General features: G+C 45.3%; 1 protein-coding gene across 1 annotated transcript in view; it reads left to right on the forward strand.

Moving 5' to 3' along the window:
* The first annotated feature begins 361 nt into the window (after window positions 1-361).
* Window positions 362-12,777, forward strand: part of ptprfb (protein tyrosine phosphatase receptor type Fb) — a 216,915-nt gene continuing 204,499 nt past the window's right edge. The window contains exon 1 of the mRNA XM_083659338.1: window positions 362-440. The gene's annotated coding sequence lies outside the window, so the exon portion shown is untranslated. The remainder of the gene's footprint in view (window positions 441-12,777) is intronic.

The raw sequence follows: 12,777 nt of genomic DNA on the forward strand, positions 1-12,777 counted from the left end.
TCCGCTCACTCACCTTCCAACAACTCGCATTGTATTCAGTACAATGCGAGTTGTGCTTTAGGACATTTCTCTCGATACTTGCAACAGAGGAAGAAAGAAGTTGTCTCGTGCGTAGTAGTAGAGGGTAAACGCGAAACACTTGGAGCTGAGCTGACATTACTGTCTGCGAGCTAGCTGCCACACGACAGTCTCCACCACACGACCCCGGTCCGTCTGTCTGTGTCTGTCGGCCACCGGGAGTAGCCTACCTCGTGTTCCTCCGGCACTGGACTCCTATACCTTCCCCTCCTCTTATTTTACGCTCTGGGTTGGTTCTAACTCTTTCTGCTTTTTACTCTTCATTTTCCAAGTGGATTTTCGTGCTAAACTGAAGACGGGACTAAACCAAGTGATTTGGAGAAGGAGAGAAATGCCAACGGCGGTGACAAAGAGGAGAATCAGTAAGTGCACCGTTATCTTTTGAATGCCCCCGTCGTTGAACTTGGTCTTGCTCTTGTCATAATTAACGTTACTTCGAAACTTGTCGACATTTTTCGAGTGAAATTAATGCGTCTGGTTGTTGAGCATGCTAGTTGGCTACTTTGCAAATGCTTTTTACTGGTCTTAGATATTGAATGAAAAGGGTCAGCTCAGCTCCGCATTGCATGACCAAATCGGGCTTTAGCTAATCAGACAGGCAACCACGCATGCAGTTTTTCGCTGTTTTTATTTGCTAACCTAACTCCGTGTATAATTATGTCGACAACTTGAAACTGATAAAATACCCTTCTAGAAAAAGAGTGCTGACGTCCCACCGAAATGCGCAAGGTTTGTTCTGGTGACAGGAGCCTGGCCAGGAGTGACAGGTGATTACTTGTAGCCTAATGCTTGGAAATTGCAGTCATTTCCAGAATGTGCACATTAGCCTATGCATGCAAGAATAATTAAAGTGGAATGGTGAGCGAATCAGGTGATAATTCGCCCTGTTGTTATATCATTAATGTATTGAGTTGGCGATAAACTGCGTGCGCAGTGCACACACTTCTCAGTGAGGAAAAATGACATTGAATATTTGCAGGGACGAAAGCTTCAATCAAGCAGAAAATGGGTCGAAAACAATGATGAAAACAAACAGGAGAGCGATCAATGGGCTTCTGGTCTGTGGGGCGTGATTGCAATATAACGATCCTTGTAGTCAGAAAAGAGGGCTTCTTTCTGACTTATTATAAGACTGCCTCTCCCATAGGGTGTCATCTGTAAACCTGCCTTTTCACTCATGCGTGTGCATGTGAGCGCGTGTCAGTGAGCGCCCCCCGGCACATAAAACCTCTGCCTTTATCATTACAAGAGAGAGATATGAGAGTACCTGCATGCCCATCACTTGCTAATGCTCTTGTCATGCCATTCATCTCTCCTTAGAAATCACTATTCCTGCAGCACTGGATGATTGCTGCGGAGACAGGTTTGATGATATCATGAATTTGGTGGCCTGCAGATGAAGCAAAAGTATACATTTCAATGATTTCAATAGTGATCCATTAGAGAATTACAATTTCAACCCCCACATTCTTGTGACTGTACAGATGCACCGCTTTGCAGCGTTCCCTTCACAGAATAGCCTAAAGCCTTCCTCCCGTCTTCAACACATCTGAAGCAGGGAGGCTGTTTTTCCACTGGGTGCGGATAGGGAAAGCTTTTCAGCATTGCATCAACTCCGCTGCGGCTCCGTTTGGTTTATTTAAAGAAAAGATTGGGGCGCAGTTTTGCGGGTGGTCTCGGGTGGCACTGTGAAGTCGCATCATAGCCACCCCCCTATCAATAATGACACAGATTACAGCTGTTAGGCACAATGAACAGACGTAGCCGTGATCCAAAGCCAAACTGTAATGCGATGATAGAGGGTGGGTTAGTTTCTTGGAATTGCATCAGAGGCTTTCTGCAATTGAATCTTGGGGCCCGCCACACGTTTAACGTTTCTAACCTTCAGCTCTATACTAACTGAAAATGAAACGTCTGGGTCTATTCCTCTTCCAGATTCAGGGTAATGTGATGCTATGCTGTCCTATAGGCTATACAGCTCTCTGAGGCCTCAGAGGAAGAGCCTGCTGTAAAACCTGTGTTAATAGCTTGGGCATTTAAGCAATTTGCCTTGCACAACTTGCGTTTATCGGAGACAGGCTATTATGCGAGACAGGCTATTAAATGGGAGGCTTTTGCAGGTGAATCTCTCCGGTTTGCTTTGGAACTATGCCAAAAGAGCTTGAGCTGGCTTTATCTGCTGTTCTGCATATATGGCGACTTAAGCCTGTGTTGACGACGATGTTTGGTGCCATGATGCTACCGGAGCAGCAGCAAGGCTCTCCTCCCCCTTCACTCCTGTTGACTAGCTGTGTTAGTGAGGCTGCCCCTTTTTGTAAATGTTTTTTTTCCCCAGATTCGAACACTGTTTAGTCACTGTGCCATTTCAACAAGCTATTACCCCTATTTCATATTCAAGCAAATTCAATATACAAATAATTCAAAAGCAGAACGAGGGTTTATTTGACTTTATCCTTGAGACTCTGAAGGGAGCAGCACTCCCTCACCTCACAGCATGTCCTCCTCGCTCTCTCCTCTTCTCTCCCTTGACAGAAGGGTCAGCAGTTCAGCCAGCCTCTCCACACAGACCTTTTTCAAACAGTGGCTGTGAAGGAACTCTGTGTCGGCAATGACTGCCCACGTCCCCTGCTGCCACACACGCAGCCTGGCAAAGGCTAGGCTACTGTCTATATATAATACTCACACGCAGCCTGGCAAAGGCTAGGCTACTGTCTATATATAATACTCACACGCAGCCTGGCAAAGGCTAGGCTACTGTCTATATATAATACTCACACGCAGCCTGGCAAAGGCTAGGCTACTGTCTATATATAATACTCACACGCAGCCTGGCAAAGGCTAGGCTACTGTCTATATATAATACTCACACGCAGCCTGGCAAAGGCTAGGCTACTGTCTATATATAATACTCACACGCAGCCTGGCAAAGGCTAGGCTACTGTCTATATATAATACTCACACGCAGCCTGGCAAAGGCTAGGCTACTGTCTATATATAATACTCACACGCAGCCTGGCAAAGGCTAGGCTACTGTCTATATATAATACTCACACGCAGCCTGGCAAAGGCTAGGCTACTGTCTATATATAATACTCACACGCAGCCTGGCAAAGGCTAGGCTACTGTCTATATATAATACTCACACGCAGCCTGGCAAAGGCTAGGCTACTGTCTATATATAATACTCACACGCAGCCTGGCAAAGGCTAGGCTACTGTCTATATATAATACTCACACGCAGCCTGGCAAAGGCTAGGCTACTGTCTATATATAATACTCACACGCAGCCTGGCAAAGGCTAGGCTACTGTCTATATATAATACTCACACGCAGCCTGGCAAAGGCTAGGCTACTGTCTATATATAATACTCACACGCAGCCTGGCAAAGGCTAGGCTACTGTCTATATATAATACTCACACGCAGCCTGGCAAAGGCTAGGCTACTGTCTATATATAATACTCACACGCAGCCTGGCAAAGGCTAGGCTACTGTCTATATATAATACTCACACGCAGCCTGGCAAAGGCTAGGCTACTGTCTATATATAATACTCACACGCAGCCTGGCAAAGGCTAGGCTACTGTCTATATATAATACTCACACGCAGCCTGGCAAAGGCTAGGCTACTGTCTATATATAATACTCACACGCAGCCTGGCAAAGGCTAGGCTACTGTCTATATATAATACTCACACGCAGCCTGGCAAAGGCTAGGCTACTGTCTATATATAATACTCACACGCAGCCTGGCAAAGGCTAGGCTACTGTCTATATATAATACTCACACGCAGCCTGGCAAAGGCTAGGCTACTGTCTATATATAATACTCACACGCAGCCTGGCAAAGGCTAGGCTACTGTCTATATATAATACTCACACGCAGCCTGGCAAAGGCTAGGCTACTGTCTATATATAATACTCACACGCAGCCTGGCAAAGGCTAGGCTACTGTCTATATATAATACTCACACGCAGCCTGGCAAAGGCTAGGCTACTGTCTATATATAATACTCACACGCAGCCTGGCAAAGGCTAGGCTACTGTCTATATATAATACTCACACGCAGCCTGGCAAAGGCTAGGCTACTGTCTATATATAATACTCACACGCAGCCTGGCAAAGGCTAGGCTACTGTCTATATATAATACTCAAAGTCAGTGTTCGCTAACTGGCTTTCTAGCCACCTCACCTGTAAGGCTTATTACTGTAGAGCTCAACAGTCACATGACGTTTCTTGCCCCATTCAATTTCTCCATAGACATTTCGAAAAATCCTTATATACCGAGTTTTAAGGCTTGAACCACCAAGCCAACCAGTCCTCCAGAGAATCGTGAATGACCATAAAACATTTAACTTTCAGCAAAAACAAAAAAATAAATGCAGGAAAAAAGATCGAAAATTCGATTTTTTTTTCTCGCTTTGATTTTTTTACTTACGCATGGGGCGAGAAACGTCCCGTGACTGTTGCGCTCGATTATTGAAAGATTCTTGCAGAAAAAGGTCAAGGCTGCTGATTCATCTTCATGGTGGATGATGTTGTGTTTGTCTTGTGTATGTGCAATGCTTGTATGAGTGCAGTGTGTTTGTATGTGTTTGTGTGTAGGCCGTTTCCTAGGCTGGTAGCCAGAGCATCTGCCCCGGCTTCCTCAGTGTGCGGCGCTGCAGCCTGGCTCCAGCTCCTCTGTGGCCACACGCTGGAAAACCACTCGGCACAAGCCTCTCCCGGCTGACGCGTTCTCATGCTTTCCATATGGGGCAAATCTGGCTAATTTCAGGGCCCTGGAGCTCTAATGAGAGGTTTTGCCCGTAGTGTGTCGGTCTGTGGTGGGCGGGATCAACGTTTCTGGGGTTTATGGGGGATTGTAAGTACGCCGAGACGCCTCACTGGCCCGCTGTCAGGGCGTTGGCACGGAGAAACGCAGAACTCTTTTTTAACCAGGCAAACTGGTTTGAGCTAGTCGCGATGGGGCTCTTTGGCATGGCTGTTAGGGGAGGCGGACTAGAAGCCAAAGTTTACGTCAAAGGTTGCAGATAGGGTCGACGAATGTAGGCCTCACGCCCGAAGGATGAAGAAGATAGCCTACATGTAGCGGAGAAGCTGTTGTCTTCTGCTCCTTGGACCTTTAGGATAATTCATCTCACTTGGTCGTCTACTCTCGGGAGACGCCGCGGGCAGCTGCTATTGTCCTGTTCAGCATCCCGTCCCCACATAAAGGCACCACGCCGGTGCTCTTACCAGCACGCATGGTGGCTTTCTAACAATGCTTGTTTCTTAACGTCAGCAGCTGAAGGGAAGTGATTTAGTGCTCTCTGTCGGCGAGGCTAATGTAGGAGCAATTTGACTGCTGATTGAAACCAGCTCTCCCATTTCAGAGTCCACTGGTGGCATTATAAACCGTTTACACTGATGTTTTACTGGCCGTCGCCCCCATCGGGGGGAAAGTGGAAACAGACACAGCGCCCAAAAATGCCCTGTGCTACCACCAGCCAGCTATTTTTAGCCCTTCCTTATGTGTGATTTGGTGTGTTTTTTCCTTCGCAGGGCGACGTTAGCGCTACTGAGTGAAGTCAGCGATGACATTGAAAGGTCAAATGTAAGGTTAATCGTATCTGTCTGCTTTTCATTTGTAGCAGGAGGACCCCCAGGATATGGCCCGGTAATCTTGCATATAAGACGTCTCAACCAAACTTGATAGCCTCCTACGCCTTTTCAAACCTGCAGCCTTCTTTCCGCTACAAAGCCTTTTTTGTTTTGCCGTCGCGTGTGAATGAGAACCGGAGTCATCCTGGCAAAATGGACTCCAGCAATTTGCTGTAGCGTTTGTGTGTAAAAGTTCTGTATCGACACGTGAGAATAGAACGATTACATTAACGGAGCAGCAGCACGCACAGCTTAAGCATTTAGCCTAATGTGTTGTGTTGCGGGCGCCTATTAGCTGGCAAATTGGACAAATGCCGGAATAAGTGAGCTCCTCAGCAACCCGGGCATAAGAGCGCATTTGTTGGCAGATGTCACTGATGGTTAAAAATGCATTTATTACAAAAATAACTAGCCTCCTTAGTGCAACAGGGCAGGAAGAAGCAAGAATCCCAGATAATAAGCAACATGAGACAAAATAGAAGTTAGAAAAGCAGGCTTGTAACCAATTTGAAATGAATACTGGCTTAGAAAATGTGGCTGGGTGAGCCAAAGTGAAGGACTAACCCTCAACCTCTCCCTCAGCAGCTAACGTCAAGGTGCCGACGTGCCGTTGAGCAAATCACTTAACCCTCAACTGCTTCACTGGAGCTGCTCAGGGGCCAACAATGGCTGTACTGGTCAGATCTCAAATGTGTAACTGGACTCTATGAATGTGAAGTGTTGCTGCAGGAGACCAAGCAAGCTCACACGACTTTCCCTGAATAAATAAAGGATACAAAGAATACAAAATAAACACGAGAGCAAAAGTCACGATATCAGAAGAAACTCAGCTGGCCATATTTTCAACTCTGACTGCTACAGTCGCCTGTTTGAGGGAGCAGTTGTTGATTTTGTGAACAGGCCAGACCCCACACCTTTTCTGGAAAGGGTAATATGCTGTTTCCATATTCCATGTGCGAAAGTGACTTTTGGTTACCTTTGTTTTAGCTCGGTGCCAGCTCCAGCAAAGGCGGCTGGTATAAGTAGGTTTGTGAGGGCAAAGTAAAGAAGAAATGTTATTCATGTTTGCATTTCTTGAATCACAATAATTCAGGGCAGTGGTCAAATGGGGAATGTGGTTGGTGGGGTGGTGGTGGTGGTGGTGGGGTGGCCATTGTTTGCTGTTCCATGCATGTGGGACACAGAAGACTGAGATCAACAAAACTCACTGAAGGAAAATTGAATAGAAATTGGATTTGAATTGAAGTTCAAGGAATTGAGTCGCTCATTATCTTAAAGAGATATAGGTTCAAGTGACTCAGCATTATATTGATATTCTCCTTACATCATTCAATTATTCCCGCTTAAATTTAATTAAACTTCCAGCTGTTGTTGGCGGTATATCAAAATTCAACCCTATTTCAAATTCACATTTTAGCATGGCATTGGCCCATAAATAAAATTGACTAGAAATCTAGACTAGTCCTCAATTTATTGCATGCATTATTCCATGCAGACTAGTCAAAAATGTCACTGTACTTTGTTGCCAATAGATTAGATTTTCTGGCGCGAGAAATGTAACTTCCAGATAACTGCTGTGCAGTATGGTCCAGTCAGCATGTGCAGTCAGCTGACCATGATGCATGAGAAAGATTGGAGTGAGATGTAGGAACTGTTGCTATTCAGCTGTTCTCCCGCTATCATCTCAGATGGTCCCAGATGGCTCTGCAATGCATTCCCACCACACACACACTTTTACTCAGCAAACACACAGAAAATGGCTTGTTTTCTGGTGGCATAATTGTTTGACGCTAAAAGTTCAGTCTCCCATCATTTTTAGGATGCTTGCTTATCTATTTGCTTCAGAATGGCTTCTCTCCTTTGTCATGTTCCAGAGCTGCACACTTCATCATAAGTAAGTGTGTGTATCACAATTTAAATCGTGGAACATTGGCGTAATCAGCAATGTTGAAGCAACGTCGTTCATTTCACAGTTCACACGAATCCCCACACTGTAATTGAAAATGATCCAAGATGTTATAAGATGCAAGGTGCAGTAAGATCATTTTATATCCCAAATCATCAAGAGAATGATAATCGTGAATTTATATTATCTTTGATGATGTCTGTGTCTGACACTATTTGTGAATACTAACAGTGCAGTTTCTATTTAGAACACAGTTTTGTTATGGCTGAATGGCATTGTGGCCCATTTGCAAATATATTTTTGTATTTGTCCAAACGTAGTAATGACATGTTAGTGTGTGCTTGATAACTGAGGTGCCACTGCTTACTCCATAGTCCTGCCGATTGTGCGGGAAAAAACTTTTAGATGTATCAGATGATATATGATATAGCATATTAAATATATGCTATTTGCCAGTGTTTATTACGATTGAAAATAGTGAATGAAAAGAAATAGAATAACTAAAACGCTCTGTTCAGAGAGTAGCTAAATGAAATGACCAAGTCTCTCTCTGCGAAATTAAAAACAGCAAGGCGACATAAAGAATGGAGGGGCCTGTTCTCTATAAAAGTATGAAATAAAAAGACCAGAGTGAATGACTGTCGAATGGCGAATGAGCATAAATAACACGTTTGATCCCGTAATGTGATGTTTAATCAAAGCCAGGCCAATATATCGGCCTGATAAATCAGCGAAAGGATATATCGCTCTGACCATAATTTAGATGAGTCGCTTCGTAATTGCTGCTGCCTGGCTGACCATGCTGGAGATTTATGATGACGTAGCCCCCATGTCCTCTGCGGTCACCACTTGTGGATAACCACATCTCTTTCTCTTGGCATCTGAACAGGGCTTCTGTGTGCATGCTCGGCCTGGGCTACGGCACAAGGGGCCGTTCTGTCACACGGTGCCTTTTTGGTAAATGTGTGCACGGCACGCGGGGGAAAGAAAGGACAGGAACATGCAACACGCGTGTCGGGGCTCAGTGGATGTGTGCACGGCACGCAGGGGAAAGAAAGGACAGGAACATGCAACATGCGTGTCGGGGCTCAGTGGATGTGTGCACGGCACGCAGGGGAAAGAAAGGACAGGAACATGCAACACGCGTGTCAGGGCTCAGTGGATGTGTGCACGGCACGCAGGGGAAAGAAAGGACAGGAACATGCAACACGCGTGTCGGGGCTCAGTGGATGTGTGCACGGCACGCGGGGGAAAGAAAGGACAGGAACATGCAACACGCGTGTCAGGGCTCAGTGGATGTGTGCACGGCACGCAGGGGAAAGAAAGGACAGGAACATGCAACACGCGTGTCAGGGCTCAGTGGCTGTGTGCACGGCACGCAGGGGAAAGAAAGGACAGGAACATGCAACACGCGTGTCAGGGCTCAGTGGATGTGTGCACGGCACGCAGGGGAAAGAAAGGACAGGAACATGCAACATGCGTGTCGGGGCTCAGTGGCGTTATTGGCGGCGGATCTGCCCCGTCAGCACAAGGGAACAGATGACGCACTCTTTAGTTTCACACTAACACTGGACGGGGACAAACGGTGCAACGGCTCACTGCCTGCTGTCATTTGTTGTGCTTGTCATTGTCAAGCCATTATTTTCGGGTTCTCACTAATTGGAACACACACGCGCACACACACACACACACACACACACACACACACACACACACACACACACACACACACACACAGCTGTGCAAATTGATGCAGAACATTACGTGAAGGTCAAACAGTAGACCATCTTATTGGGCTCAGACTTAAGCTTCAACAAGTAAACAAAATATGAACAATTCATGGAGGTTATGTGGATGAAACGTTGCAGTGAACAGTGAGGCAGTCTTCACATTGAACTTGCCCTGATTCCTATGCAAGCAGTGCATGCTCATGCTAGCACATCTGTTCCTTGAGAAATAGCAAAACATGTCTTCCTGGTCTTGAATCCCTTCATCATTTACAATCAGGCCTCCGCAGTTAACGTGCTGTGTCGGTGTTGTAAAAAGTCAAACGACGAGGGGAACATTTGGAATTTTGACAAGCAAAAAGCCATCACGCTCCCATGTTATTATTGACGGTCCCATGACTGCTTAGCTTGCATGTTTTCCTTCATGTGAGGGACGTCACGTCAGGACCACAGCTTTCCCCTGTCCTCTTCTCTCTTTCAACTCCTTTCCTCAAGGGGATCTCTGTCCAAGCCATTACCAGCTTTGGCGTAAACACAGTTATCCAAGCACACTGGCAGGCGGAGCATGAGAGTTTGTGTGTGTGCACTTTCAGGTGCACACACACAAGTAGGCGGGATTAGAATCTGTGACTGTATCTGTATTAGTAGTTTATTCATTTATTAGTAGTATTAGTAGTATTATGTATTAGCCTACTTTTTAAAATGGAAACAATAACAGCTGGCTTCAGAACACGGGGCGCGGGACACTCTCAGGTGCAAGAAAAGGTGCTGGCCGTAGGCTTCAAGGTAATTGCATCAAGACCGGTTAACACCAGTTTGACATTTGCATAATGTAGAAGCAGTGAGGCCAGTAACGGACTGTGTTGATTGTGGCAGGCGGAGCTTTTGACCCAGGAGCACCCGTTGCTAGCTGGGTGTGCTGAAACACGGCAGCATAGTGCGTGGCTTGCACTCGCCCTGCCCCGCTGCTGCGGCAGATGGACAGGAGGGTTTTGGGGAGTGGGGGCGGGCCGTTTGGCACAGAGGGACAGAGATGACAGCGAGGCGAGCGGCCATCATGGCCCCCGTGTCCGCCTGACACGGCCTTGATGCCATCAGAGACCATTAGCGTTGACAGCATGTCATCATGTCACATTGGAGCTCATGGTCAAGCAATGGATGAATAAAAACAATAAATAAAGTTGGCAGAGTTGCAAATCAACGGGATTCTGCTCATGCCAGCCCTTAGTGATCCTGAGATTTTCTCTCTCTCTCTCCTGTCCATCACTGCTAGATTATTCACCTTATGTAGCCCCGCCCACTTGACCCATTGTGTCATGACTTCCTGTTCAAAACGCCGGGTGTTTTACCTGCTCAAACTAGTCTGACTCACCTGGTCAAACCTAGTTTGACTCACATACGACTCAGAATCAGAATCAGAATCACTTTTATTGCCACAGTATGCAAGTTACATACGAGGAATTTGTCTTAGTGTCTGTATGCAGCGCAGCGGTCACATCAATATACAGAGATAAGAAGTAGGAAGATAACTAAAGACAATCACAAAGTTGCAAGTGCAATCAAATCGAGTAACTATATACAATATGTACATGAGTGGTGAAGTGTTCTGTGGATGATAAATTTGAATTTACGTTGAATTTACATGAGATTTACAGACTGAGTTAAATAGACATTAATAGGCAGTGAGTGGATTTACATGAATTTACAGTCAGAGTTAAATAAGAGTTTACATTGAATGTACATGAAATTTACAGGCTAAGTTAAATAGGCATAAGAATGTGCAGGGAATTTACATGAATAAACTAGGTCAGACTAGGTTTATGAGTCACAGGAAGTGCAAACACAGTCAGAACTTCCGATTGTGTTTACACTTCCTGTTAGTCTCTCAAGCCAGACTGTCTCTTCTACATAAGGTGAATAGCTTGACTAAGTCTACATATAGACTGTACGGGTGACTGCTTCTCTTGCCATGTTTTCCTTGCCGTGTGTCCAGCAGTTGTCTTGGCCCGTGTCCCTTGCTGGCTTGAGGGAGCAGCTTTGCCTCTTGTCCACATGGCCAGACACCTCTGCTTGGCACAGGCTCCACTTTGCTTCACTCAGATCAAAGCATTGCCACACTGCAGACATTTCCCCCCCTGCCGGAAAAGTATTTTCCCGTGCCAAAACGCAGCTCATTTTAGTATGCTGATCCAAGTACAGTACATTCTATTTGCATTTGGAACTAGGGAATATCACAGTTGAGTGACGTCACACCCGAGTTGCCAACGTTCCATTTATTAAACAGTCGGAAAACCAGCCAGGGTTAGCTCTAGCCCAGGCTAGCCATTGTTAGCAATAACAGTTGATAACAACGCATTTCGCCGTATTTTGCGCATACAAACACTGTAGCAACATGTCCACAGATAGAAGTTAGACAGTCACTGTAGGCTACTGTGTGTACAGCTGATTTAATGAGACACAAATAAGACAGACGTGCTAATAAACAGCATTTACTACAACTTTAACTACTGTTGAAGCGCGGACCCACCATCTTGCATTTTTGAGGTCGGGGCTGGTGAGGCTGGAGGAACTCCGAGGGCATTCCTGACCTTTGAACCGTGAAATCCCCGGCTCCCTGTACAAATGGAATGGCCTATTAGAGCCGGATTGGCACAGATTCTAAAAGTACAGACACTGTTGGTGCTCCACTATTTTGGGTTATTTGTTTCACAGCAACCAAACAAGGCAAAAATTCAAAATAAGGACTCAAATTTAAAACAAATTTTAAGCATTTTAGCAAATGGCCTAAAGTGTATTTGTATAGTTAGTATATTTGTTTGCCAACATGAAAGTGTCAAATTGCAGCATGCTGTAACATTCTCACGCATACAAAGAATAGTTAAAGAACTGTGTGTATCAGGGTTACTGGCCAGTAACACCTAAAAGGTTCAAGGGTCAGATAAAGATTGTAATTGCTACAATAGAAAAAATAAACTAGCTGACACCTGTGTTGCCTCTCTGTCTTCAACCTCACAATGTAAAATGTAGACCATTACTGGTTAACTTACTATAGCACCAAGTACCTTGAAAATACATGAATGGCTTTGCCAGATTCATTCTGGCAAGCACAAGCTGAAGCCCCGCAAATAAATTATTTAATAAATTATTTACAATAAGCAGTCTCACACCGAGCCTAAATCTTAGATATATATATTCTTTACGTATTTCTTCTTCTTTTTTTTGGACATGTAATTGAAGCCTAGCTGTGGGAACAGCATCCTCTTAAGCCTTGCTCAGCCCTTCATTCAGTTGCTAAATGATTGCTTTACATGGCTTTATCAGAGTCACTTGCCTGAGTCATGCAGTCTTTAATAAGATCAGGGCAAATTGAAAAACATTCCCAACACTCCAGCTCTGTTGAGGCTGTCTAGACAGACAGTCAC

Source organism: Poromitra crassiceps (genome assembly GCF_964638095.1).
Source record: "Poromitra crassiceps genome assembly, chromosome: 23".
NCBI classification, from domain to species: Eukaryota; Metazoa; Chordata; class Actinopteri; order Beryciformes; family Melamphaidae; genus Poromitra; species Poromitra crassiceps.